The sequence below is a fragment of the Vidua macroura genome, chromosome Z (genome assembly GCF_024509145.1).
Source record: "Vidua macroura isolate BioBank_ID:100142 chromosome Z, ASM2450914v1, whole genome shotgun sequence".
Classification (NCBI taxonomy): Eukaryota; Metazoa; Chordata; class Aves; order Passeriformes; family Viduidae; genus Vidua; species Vidua macroura.
This window is the reverse complement of record NC_071611.1, coordinates 71,695,356-71,707,789: the sequence shown is the minus strand read 5'-3', so window position 1 is coordinate 71,707,789 and position 12,434 is coordinate 71,695,356. Positions and strand designations below refer to the sequence as shown.

General features: G+C 35.9%; 1 protein-coding gene across 1 annotated transcript in view; it reads right to left on the bottom strand.

The window, feature by feature from the left end:
* APC (APC regulator of WNT signaling pathway) overlaps nt 1-12,434 on the bottom strand; it is a 93,780-nt gene that overhangs the window by 46,247 nt on the left and 35,099 nt on the right. The gene's annotated exons all lie outside the window — the stretch shown is intronic.

Genomic DNA, 12,434 nt, shown 5'->3' with positions numbered 1-12,434 from the left:
AAGAGATGTAAATTCCTTCATGCAGCTGAAGCTTCAAATCTGAGAATACGGCCATGTGCTATTGAAACTGTGTATGATAAAATTATACAGCTGAAGGAACATAGTTCTCATCTACAAAAAAATCATAGTAAACAATGACTATTACACTAAAGGGGCCTGTAAGCCCCCAGGTCTTGAATGCTCAGTGGCCTAAATTCACGTAGAAAATTAAATGCAAGTTAGTGAAAGTCTTTTCAATATCATCATGACAGACGCATCAATAGCAAGAACAAATAAAAAAGACTGGCTACAAGGCAAAAAGCCCTTACTGGAATTTAAAGTATCATTTTTCATACTGTGCCTAGAAAATATTTTTAGAAGCAGCAACAGTCAGGAGATTAAACCTGAATTAAACAATTCTGAATAATGGAAGGTATTCTGTAATTTTCATATACAGACTCTGTACACATGATTGTACTTTTGTTTAGATCTGAAAACTAATGAATTCTAGACAATTTAAAAATATGTCCATACCAAAGTTTTGCTCTTTTGAGAGTCTACCGTACCTTACTGTCAATATTAGTGGGTTTTGCAACTTACACAGAACGTACCTTTTAAATGCATTATTCTCTTTTCAAGAGGAAAAAAAACCCATGGAATCTACAAAAAGTCAAGATTTTTTTTTAAGCAGTGCAGCGATAAGCTTTTCTCTATTCAAAGTGTTCTTACTTGTTACTAAAAAAAAGTGAGTAAAAGGATTTTGAGTACAGAACTGTGCAGAGTTCTGGGGAAATAATCTCAAGTCCTCAGACCAACACTCAGACCAAATGGTAGCAGCCCAGGTGCTGCAGCCTCTGCCATGCTAAGCTGGGAAAAATAATTCTGGAGTATAGACACCCAGATTTCCAGTTTACTGATGGAGTCAAGGTGTTTGTCCACATTCATGTCAGTTTGGACGAATTTGATGCCAGATTTCCATCCTTCCACACCAGCTGTACCTGGATTCCCATTGCAGGTATCTCGGAGCATGAACCACATTCCTCTTGGATCAAGCCAAGCCAGCAGTTACACCCAGGACTGCTGATGGGCATTCACTCCATGGGACCAGGCTAAAGCTAGTCCAAAGACAAAATACCCTGAAATATAGATTGAATGTGTGCTGGGTCCTCAACACAATTCACCTACAGAGTTGCTCCTACTGCACTGCCTGTTAATGTCAGCTTTGCCTTTAGGATCAAGCCTGGGGTGACAAAATCCATACTCTTGGAAAGATATCTTCCCTGTGCTTCTGCTTTTAAGTATGTTCAAGGGCACCCTCATCAACCATATGGCCCAGCCATCTCTATACATAACATCTGCCCTGTCAGCAAAGGCAGACAAATAACTGATGTGGTGTTTTTCAAAGAAGGGCTCCTGCACTGTGTGATACAAGGGCAGATCTGCAGATAGCAGTCTTGGCTTAAAGTCTAAAAGGACAGTGTGGATATGTGAAGTGGTCTTGAGAGAGTTTTGCATTCTTATTGGAAACCTGTCAACTCAGACAAATTTAGAAATAACTAATACATCATTTTTCTCTGAAAACAGCACTGTTTTACAAGGGAAAAACCTAAAATCCCACCTTTCCTTCCATTCCCTTTTTAGAATCCTCTCTCTCACATGTGTGGAAAAACTGCTGTTTCAGCATGTTTAGGATACTTCCCCATGTAATGAGTCTTCCTGCTCTAAGAGCCAATATAAGAAGCTAAATGGAACTACCATCAGCTTTTCCTGCCCTACAAATTACATCACTGAGGTGTCCAGGCAGCAAAGGACTGCTCTTTTCTAAATAATGGAAACAGTTAAACACTAGCACACTGGATCACCTTGCTCAAATCTTCTGTTTCAATTCAGAAAGTTAAGTTTTAACTTTTAGCTTTTGTATCATGCCCTTTTTCCTGCAACAGCACAGGCATTTTTTTTCTCAAGTCAGTTTTCCTGTATTTTTCTACATTTCTTTTCTACAGTGCTATTGCTAAGGCGACAATGCCATTACAGGGCTGTGACATCAACTTTAAACTCCATCACAGTACACTTCAAAATCTAAGCTGACAATTCAATAGGCAGTTAAATAAAGGAGACAAAGGTTAGAGAAGGAGATGCAGCCCCATGGCCAAGTAATGGTGGAAAATGACGTTGTGTGCTAAAATGACAATGCAGGGAATTTGCAATTTTAAACTTGAATAAGGAACAGAGAAGTTTTCTGCAATAATCCTTCTGGAGGAGACATGGCAAGTTATCTGTTACTGTGCTAATGAAAATTTTTTATTTATTCACTGTTCATAAATCTAGGATTCAACACTAATGCTGTTTACGTATATAGAGTGCTTTGAAATAGTATTTTTCCGTAATAATTTTATATTAAATTTGATATCATGTTCACTAAAGCATAAAATAGTCTCCAAGGTTCAATTAGTATCTGTTTAGTTATGCAAATTTCAGTAAGTTTTTTAGTAGTGGTTTACAGCATTATTCTAAGCAAACTCTTTACTGATTTAGCAGTGACTTACGGAAAAAATACACAAATGTAAATCTGTAAGAAAAGGCTGCAAGGCTTTTTCTGTTCTTTTAAAGAATGCAAGTCAAATTATTTTAATGGTCACTTAAGTATAACCTAGTTTATCTTGTTCTGTGCAGAAGTACAAAAGAATGTTTTTGGAAATAGAACAGGCCCTATGACTCATCATCCTTTAAAAGGGTTTCTGTCTTCACAGTCTCTGGACTGTGAAATACTGAAACATTGTCTATTTTTTGTCTGGTTGGTTGGGTTTTCTTGTTTGGACTCTGTGAATATAATCCTGACATAAAACTTACTTTATGAATAATTAAATAAAAGAGATCAGATCTGTCAGCATGTAACTGCACAACTATGGTAAATAAAAGCACCTTTACTAACAGTAAGTGCACCCAGCTAAGTGGTAAGGGTTCTTGTAAATAACATGGTTTAAGGGCTGTGAATTTACTCAAGCTGCTAATAAGGAAAGGAATCACAGAGGAATAATGCTTACAATGGCTGATTTAAAATCCCAAGGAGTTAAGACTTAAAGTGTATTCAATTTTTGGGAACTGTAAGTATAAATATTAATACTTAGGGGAATATTTCAAAATATAGTATATGTAAAAACAGATTTTGATGGCAATTCAGGTATGTTTGGTCTTCTGTAAACACTATTCTCCCGCCATACCCCTTAAACATTAAACTTTATTAGTTGTATTCACTTTTGTCATAGCTATGTGTATTCAGTGAATGACAAAATCTATGAAAATCACAGTGAAAATTAAATGTATGAAACTCCTGGATGCAGCACACCAGAAATACTCAGAGGCCAGTTATGTTGGTTACCACTGTATTTACAGTATTTGAATATAAAACCAGGTTTAATTGCACAAATAAAGTGTTTACAATTTCAGAGAGCAATCCATCATCTATTAGCAGCATACAGAATGGGAATATGCATAATGAATGAATAAAAAATCATGGTTAACCAAATCATCATTTTTTTAAATTACAATATTTCTGACAGCATTGGCACCTGTATTTTTAACCTGGTATGCTGAAAATGTAACATAAATTTTCTAAATTGAAAGTAATTTTTGACCTCCAGTGGAGCTGAGCATTGTTTCAATTACTATTTAGAAATGCAGAAAAAAAGGTAGCATAGACTAAAAAAATATCACTCAAATTCCACAAAACCATTAAATGTCAGAACCATGGTGGAGGGGTAGACATCAGAATATCATTCTTTTGTAGCGATAGTAGAAACTTAAGTTCAAGTTCTTATATGACCTTTCATAACTACATGAACTTGACAGTGCATTAATTCTGTCACATATAGTACAACATTCATAGGGGCTGAGGGAGTGCTTGGAAGGAGCTCTTTGCTCCTACACATTTTGGTGAATTATACTGCTGCTTAATCAGGTCTGCTGGGAGCCCTTCAAGTGCCAAGAAGTGCTCAGGCTGCTCAACCCTGTAGCCAGGTGCAAACGATAACACCACCAATGACAGCACTGTTGACTGAGGTTGAACACCGGAGCAACTCAACTTTCAACCTTGCAGAAAGAGGAATGCATTTCTTATGTGAAATGATGCTGTTCATTTTAATTTCCAACAATGTCATTTTCTAAATGGAAAATATTCACCCAGTGCCACCATGCTCAGGAGCTGTCACTTCCTGTAACCACTTAAAGAAGACAGTACGAAATTTTTAGTGCAAGTACATTGTCAGGTCAACTAAAGTTATCTGATTTTATGCTCAGAAAGAGGGTTGTCTAAAGCAATGGTATTAACTATATGTATCATCAGCTTTATTTCACCTAAATTCTAAAAAGAAAAGTAAACAAATATTTTCTTCAATTTTCCAGCCAATTTGGATCCTGGTAGAACCTTAAGAATTGCAAAGATCTAAAAATATTTCTTATTGTAAAATCATAAAAACACACAGCCCCCCAACAATATAATGCCACTGCTGCTTCTTTGCAGATTAAATAAATTCACTGATATGTTACATATCTGTGATTTGTAGAATGCTAAATGACTTTTATAACCACATTTTTAGTTCATGTGAGCCTAAAAAGATGTCTGACTGCATTAGATGTGCAGTCACTAAATTCCCAGAATTCATCACTTGATACAATTTGTAAGAATCAGTTTGCCTTATGAGAGTTTCTTGCATTAACACATTAGGATTTATCAAATGATCAATACACATCATTATTTTCAAAATTACTTCTTGGAGGATCTAACCATTGTGCTATCTCCTGCAGTATCTACCATGCTATCAGTGTTTTAATTGCCTGCATCACTATCCTGATGTGACAGTCTCCTCCATGTGCCTTCAGAACAACATTACCTCTTCCCTCCTGAAAGGATGGAGTGCATGGGGCACAAAAAGCCACAAAAAACATTCTGCAAATGCAAAATCCAACTAAGAACAAGGGAAATAATTTGAGAATGAAGATGCAGGTTCTTATTAGGGGGAAAAGAATAAATCATAAGAACATATAATGCTTCCTGTGATTACTGCTTTCCCTTGCAAGAATTCTAAAGTTCAAGTGCTTACATGCTGGGTAAGGATGTGTTGAAATTATATGAAAGACAGGCAGATATGAAAAGGAAAATACTGGGTGAATTCACGCAGCACAAGTTACAGAGACTGAGAATTTAGCACCTATTTCACAAATATTAACACAGGCAAGGAATGCTACTGCTGAATCAATTCCTTTTCCCCCTATCTGTTCATCAAACAATGCATTTGCTAAAAAAAAAAAAAAAAAAAAAAAAAAAAGAGAGAAACAAACCTCATTTCATTTCCAGACAAGACCAGCTTTTATCATGTACAGTACGGCTGTTCATTCACGTAGTTAAAAAAAGCAAATATGAAAAAATCAGAAAGCTAGCATGGCTAATCAAAGAACAAAACTAGGTAACACCATATTCTGTCAACTTTTATCACACTTGTGCAGAATGGGATGAATTCAAAGCTTAAAGAAGCTCACACTGAGAGCAGGGACATATGTGCACCTGCTGTGCCTGTGTAGCCAACCCTTTGGAAGGGACCTGATTTTTAGAGTGCCAGATACTTTTATGTTTCCAAAGTTCTCCCTTAATAAGCAGGTAAAATGTTAAATTTCTATGTCTAGCTGATTCACAGCTAATGTACTAATTTTTTAAAAACTGTATTATTATTTCCGAATACAAAACACAATTTGGTTACCCTGAAAGAAAAATATTTTGTTAGCTTGTACTGAATGCATTTGGATTTTGAGCACTGTCTGTTCAGTGCTGACTAAGGTGTGTATCTCATAATTCTCACTTATTTCTCCCCTACTAGCTTGGCTGTCCAAAGGCAGTGTTTCTGATGGGGAGTGCAATTTTCAGAAAGTATGTGACCCACTCATAATGAGACCACAGTCATTCAAAGTGACAGTTTAGCTAAGAAATCCAGCTGACAGAAGAAGATGGAGTTTTAGTTTACTTTTAATAATGTGGAAAAAAAAAAAATTCTAGTAAAAAATGTTCAATGCTTCCTGTAGACTCAATTTCTATAAAGGAGTAACTTTCAAGAGAAATACTTCACTCATTACACAACACTGTATGCCTGAAAATACCAATTTAAAAACTTCCTTTGCAGCAGCAAATTAGAAAATAACACTATATATTATACAAATATATATTTTCACCCATCCTAGGAGCATTAAGCACACTGACTTTGGAAAATTTTTTTGTAGAATAGGTAAAGTTGTATTAGAGGATGTACAGACCAAGTGGCAAAATCAGGATGGCATCATCTGCCTAAAAACTGTAATTTCTTAAATATTTCAATCTGCAAACCCAAATAAAATGCTTTTGTTTATTTGTTTTTGGGGTTTTTGTTTGTTCTGGGGTTTTAAGTCTAAAAATGAGAAAGAGTAAAAATAAACGCAGTTGTACAAATTACTAAGGTTTTTTTTGTAGTTTACCTCAAACACAAAGTTTGTTATTGCTACAAGCAAAGAACCGATCTGGTGGTCAAATTCACTGCAACTGATAAAAACATGACTTGCACATGAATTTTATTCATTTATGCTTTTGATTTATTGATTGCCTCACATAGCTTCCTTCTCAAAAGCAGGAAACTTTTTACACAAACTCCTCACTTGTTACTGCATCTTTAGCTGCTCTTCAAAGCATTTCCCTTTATTGATGGCTGGAATTTATGTTCCTGCTTAATGCTCTTCAAAATGGAGCCACAAAATTCAGTGAAGTATCAGAGAAATTAGGACAAAGCACCTCCTGTGTGCCAGACAGAGTAGAGATCAAAACATGCTTTAAAGAACTGCAAATTTAGAGAAGAAAAAAAAGCTTTGCTAACACAGCAGAGCCTGCACTACCAAAAAAAAAAAAAAAAAACCTCCTAAGAGCCAGGAGTACGAAAGTGTTAAAAAACCCCAAACATCTTAACTTTGGCCACATCAGCCAGAATGCTGAAAAATCAGTCAGACAAAATGAAGTTGACTCATTAGAGCTGGCTGGAAGTTGCAAGGAAACAATGCCAGGACAAGGGTAGATTCAAACAGGCACCACTTTCTGAGGTACACTCCTTGCATAGCAATGAGCAAATGAAGAATGTGCTAGAAGGTTCTCATCACTTGGCGACATATAGGCTAATTAAGAAGGGAAAATCTATGTTCAACTGCTTCAAGAAGGAAGTGAAAAAAAGAAGTTTCTTTCACTACAGTCCGTATCCAGGTAAACAGGATTCTTCTCTGAAGAGCTGTAAGCCAGACATGCACAGACAGACCTAGGATGACAGGAAACAAATACCACAACTGAAGGACGCAGTAAGAGTGGTAATATGTCTGCAACCTCACAGCAGCATAGTACTGACATTACAGGATGATAACAGAATCACTGAATCACTTAGGCTGGGAAAAATCTTCAAGATCAGCCATTAATGCTACCACTGGGTTAGTCCTACATGAAACCATGTCCCTCAGTGCCACATCTATGCCTCCTTTAAATACATTCAGGGATGATGACTACACCACTGCCCTTGGCAGAGTGTTCTTGGGCTTTAAAACTCCTTCAGTGAAGAAATTTTTCATAACATCCAACCTAAACATGCCCAGTACAACTTGAGGCCATTTCCTCTTAGACTGTTACTTGTTACTTGGGAGAAGGGACCTACTCTCAACTCACCAACAGCCTCCTGTCAGGAAGCTGTATCGAGTGAGAAGGTCCCCCATGAGCCTCATTTTCTCCAGGCTGACCCTCCCCAGCTTCCTCAGATGCTTCTCATATGAACAGAGTAAACACATATCAAGAGTAAACACAATCCTTAACACTGAGAGAGACCAAACATCTTTCCAAACCAAACTCCTTCCTCTCCAACAGCAGGAGCCTAGTGAGGATACATGAGCAAAACCTACTGTTCATTTCTCTTGAATGTCCTCTCCTCAGATTCCCTCTGGCCTTGACTTGCAGACTTCCTGAAACCACATCTCCAGTCATTCCACTTCCCATGGCAAACACATGATACAAAACAATCTATCACTGTCTATCTCACAATGTTATCTGATGCCCTTAGATCCAGTATTCAGGAAAATTACTAATTTCCTAATAACTCTCCTCATGACACTTATGATCTTTTATTAGAGCTCAATATCCATCCTGTCCTGCTCCTTCTCCTCTGTCTTCACCTGAAAAGTCCTATTTTATCCAACCACGTCACTTCAGGAAGATTTTCAGGTCACTTGATTTTTCTGGCACCTAATATGATGAATTCTACTAGGTCATCCCTGAGGACGTTCATCAGAACAGAACATAATACTCATCTTCTGGATCAGCATGTATTCACCCTGGCACAATTATAATTGTTCTGTTTCCCTACTTATGCCCAGTAATTCCCAGTATCAGACCAACTTTGTGAATCCAAACTAAGCACTAACTTGACACTACACGGATAAGCCCTTTTATTTTTCAGGTATTCAGAGTATCTGTAATACCTCTTTCTATGCTGTTGCCATATTAATTCAGTCCTCATGGTGTACATAAAGTTAAGGCTCTTTTCCAGAAGCCATGACTCTTCTATGCTTTTGACCATGGAATTTTATTTATCACGTATTCAATTCACTCACTCAACACCAGAAGATTCTTTTGCAATTGTTCACACTCATGTGTTCATTTTTACCACCATGAAAATCATCACTCAAACTCTTCTATCCCACTCTTTTTTCCACGTGACTTAAGATTATGTTGAAAAGAAATACCAGTAATGGCAGAAATCTCACTAAGACACTACTGTTTTTCTAAAGTAAAAAGAAAAAGACTATTTATTCTGCACTTCATTTTCTACCTTTAAGTTGAATAATCATCAAAGATCCAAGAACCTTAAAATTCCACACAGGGTTACTGAGATGTTCTCAGCGTAGTAGGGAATACCACCAAGTTCTCCATGACCAGTTGCTGTGGAGATATCACAACTCTGGTTTTGGTCCATGAAGCAACTATAATCCACTATGTTATATCTGACTTGATCTCTTAGCAGAAGTAACAACATACCAGATAACTTAGATCAATCAGAAATCAGATTCTGGAATCCAGTTCTGAAAATAATGCTAATATTCTAATATGCAACGGGATATACTAAGAAATGTGTACTGTACTACATTCAGGATTCAAATAAAACATCTCAGGTTATACGGCAGTTTAGTAACTACATGTAGCCTGCTCACCAACAGCAATTCCAGATCAAATATAAATATTTTAACATATTTAAACATTCTTGTCTGAATGGTTTGTTTTCATAGCTTAATGCAATTTTTTCAGTTGTTTTTCTATATATGCCTTGGCAAAACATTTCACTGTATGCAATGCCAACTGAATGTATTTTCTCTGAAGATAAAATGAAAAAAGGAAAAGATAGGCTGCAGCTAAAAACACTCTCCCTTTGCACAGAGATGGAAAAGCGATGTTATTGGACACAGTAAGTATTCACAGCAAAATGCGTAATTTCTGATACCTTAGAAGAAAAACTGTTGTTAGATTTCTGAAGATGTTATTGCAGACCTGGGTATGTCTCAACTGTGTTCATCTACCACCTACTTGAAGAAGTACGCACACAGACAGATGGAAACAGCATGTGTATACAGCACATGACAATATGTTAAGCAGTGTGCATCAGAGGTCTTTGTGACTACGCTGGGCTTCAAATTCTAATTTGCAAGCACACAGCTTACAACACATTGAACCAAAAATTGCTGTGCCAATTAGAATATCATCTCCAGCACCTTCTATGCTTTATGATAAGGATCAATAAACACTGATGATCAGAGACAATTGATCTGAACAAAACAGGTTTTCAAGGTTAAATATCAAGAAGTGGTGGCTATGCAGACTGTAAGGTCACCAAGTGTGGTTTGTCAATTTAAAAGAAAATGGGATCACCTGCTTACCTGATGAGGATGACATCTGGTAAGAGCAGTTACTCATTCCTAAAGAGAGAATGGCCCAGTAGACATTTAAAAGGAAATTTTAAAATTTAGTCAAGGGGCATAACAGGTAAAACAGTATCTGAAATCTCCTAAAAATGGGTGTGATTAAGCCATGAGTATGCCTGATGTAAAGGATCAGCACTTTGAAAATTTTTCTTTTAACCCTTATGACTTACAGATCACAAAGTGCATGTCAAAACAGTACAAGACAGTTAAGTTAGATTCTGGAACATTCTGAACATCCATCTTCTCTTTTTTATAGACAAACATTGGCTAACAAGGTCCAATCTGCAATCAGCACATTTTCCAGAGTCCCTCTTCTTAAAATGAGACAAACAAGCTAGTGTAGCTGCTAAATTGCTAACTTGATGGTCAATCTGCTATTCTTGATACGGATTTGTATATTCATTCCTTCCAATAAGCATAAAAAGATATAATGGGAAGTTGAACTTGCAGATAAAATAAAATGCAACTACATCATATTTAGACATAAAAGTACTGTACTTCTAATACAAGATAAGCTTTCTCACAATTTTTTCAAAGCCATCATAACAGAAGATGAAAACCAGGCACAATGGCATCTTCTTTACCATTGTTTTTACCTTTAATTCTGCAAATTTGAGTATTAATTCATCAACATCCCAAAGTATGCACAACACTGAAATAAATCTGGGATATTACACTGTAGAGACTTAATATTCCTTTTGCTACCACATTAAATTACCGTAACTTACTATTTAACAAACGTATTCAAAATAAAAATCCTCAAAATAAAATATCTTCATTCTTCTTTTTTTATTTATTGAAAATATGTTAGAATCCAACAGAATAGCATTGCAAGCTTTATTGCCCGGCTGGCTTACTAGCAGAAGAAACTCACAAACACCACCCATGTCAAAAATAAACCACACTCTGGATCTGCAATGGACGTGATATTAATGAGCTCTCTAGGACTTTGTAATTTAAACATTCATTCCTTCAAACACGCAACCTAAATAAAAACAAAAAAACCCCACAGAAAATGATTAAAACTAAAATGCTTATATGAAGAAAATTATCTGCCTAAACATCACCCTCTACAACACATGAATGAGCAGCTCATAATTTTCTGAAAAGAGTTTAACCACTACTGCATTTCTTTATAGTTTATATTTATCTGGTTAGAACACTTCTCAAAAAAAAATCAACAAATTTGAATCACTTCTAGCAACAGTCTTCCTATTTTATTTTTGATACATGTGGATACAATACAGAAGACACTGAATAAACTGAAAAGCTGTATGTAGAATGAAATTGTTAGGGCATTATATGAAAACAAAAGAGACAATGTTTTGCTCACAGAGCATCACATAACACTAAAAATGGCTTTCTTATACATGATATCATGAATTACTAGTTTACTAAAAAATCAAAGCATTCAAACATTGAATGTGGAAATTAAGCATAATGTCACTCTTATGTGACTTCTGGAGGTTAAAGTGAACATACTTGCCTCCCCCCAGGTTTTATATAGGGAAAATGCTGATATTAATTAGCTATGACACTATAAATAAATAAATGCAATCCTTAAAGAGAAAAATACTTGTCTTCTACAAGAACCAGGCAGGAAAGTCTTACAAAAAGTCTTTTGCAAATGTGGAAGACATATAGGTATATGCACAAAGTAGTATAGCTGACAATGGATTACTTCTTGTTTCTCCATGAATTTTACAGGTTTTGAATTCAGATAAAACTGTTCATATTTTTCTAAATTTGTCCACAGTCTGTGTTTTATGCAGTTACTCTTACATCTAGACAATGACACCATTTTTCTTTATTAATGGGCCAACATTGTTATTTCATTGACCATCAAACAGGGTATTTGTTGATTTAGAGAGAACATTTTATCATACCAAACTGCTGTATTTCATCTGACAATAAGCCAATAAAAACAACTGAATTTCCCAAGTTACTCATAATACTCTGAGGGATTTCTTTTGTTTGAACAGCTAATCCTTAGGACAACACAAATTAAAAAACGAAGTGGAGATTGCTTTACAGGACATTTTGGCACCCCCATTATCACATTTCTCTTTGTTTACCCATTATGTTGTTTTCTGGTCAGCAAATGGGAGTTTTCACTTTTAAATAAGAGATTTAGCTTTAAACAGGAAGCATTCGGAGATACTTCTTATATAGGTCAATAGTATTTATAATAAATACATGTGCAAGATGAGCTCATGTTAAGCTTTTAATTCCTGTATGATTACCTTACAATACTGAAATGAAGGGATTATAAAGATGGGGGGCACACTTACACAACATTTTAACACTGTTACTTCCAAAATCAAATTCTTTAAATATTGTCTTTAAAATACCCTTCCTAACTACTGCCCTTCACAACTGATAAAAGAATATAAGGAAATGAGGAGACAAACAAAGCAGCAGTCCAAAGAATCACTGTG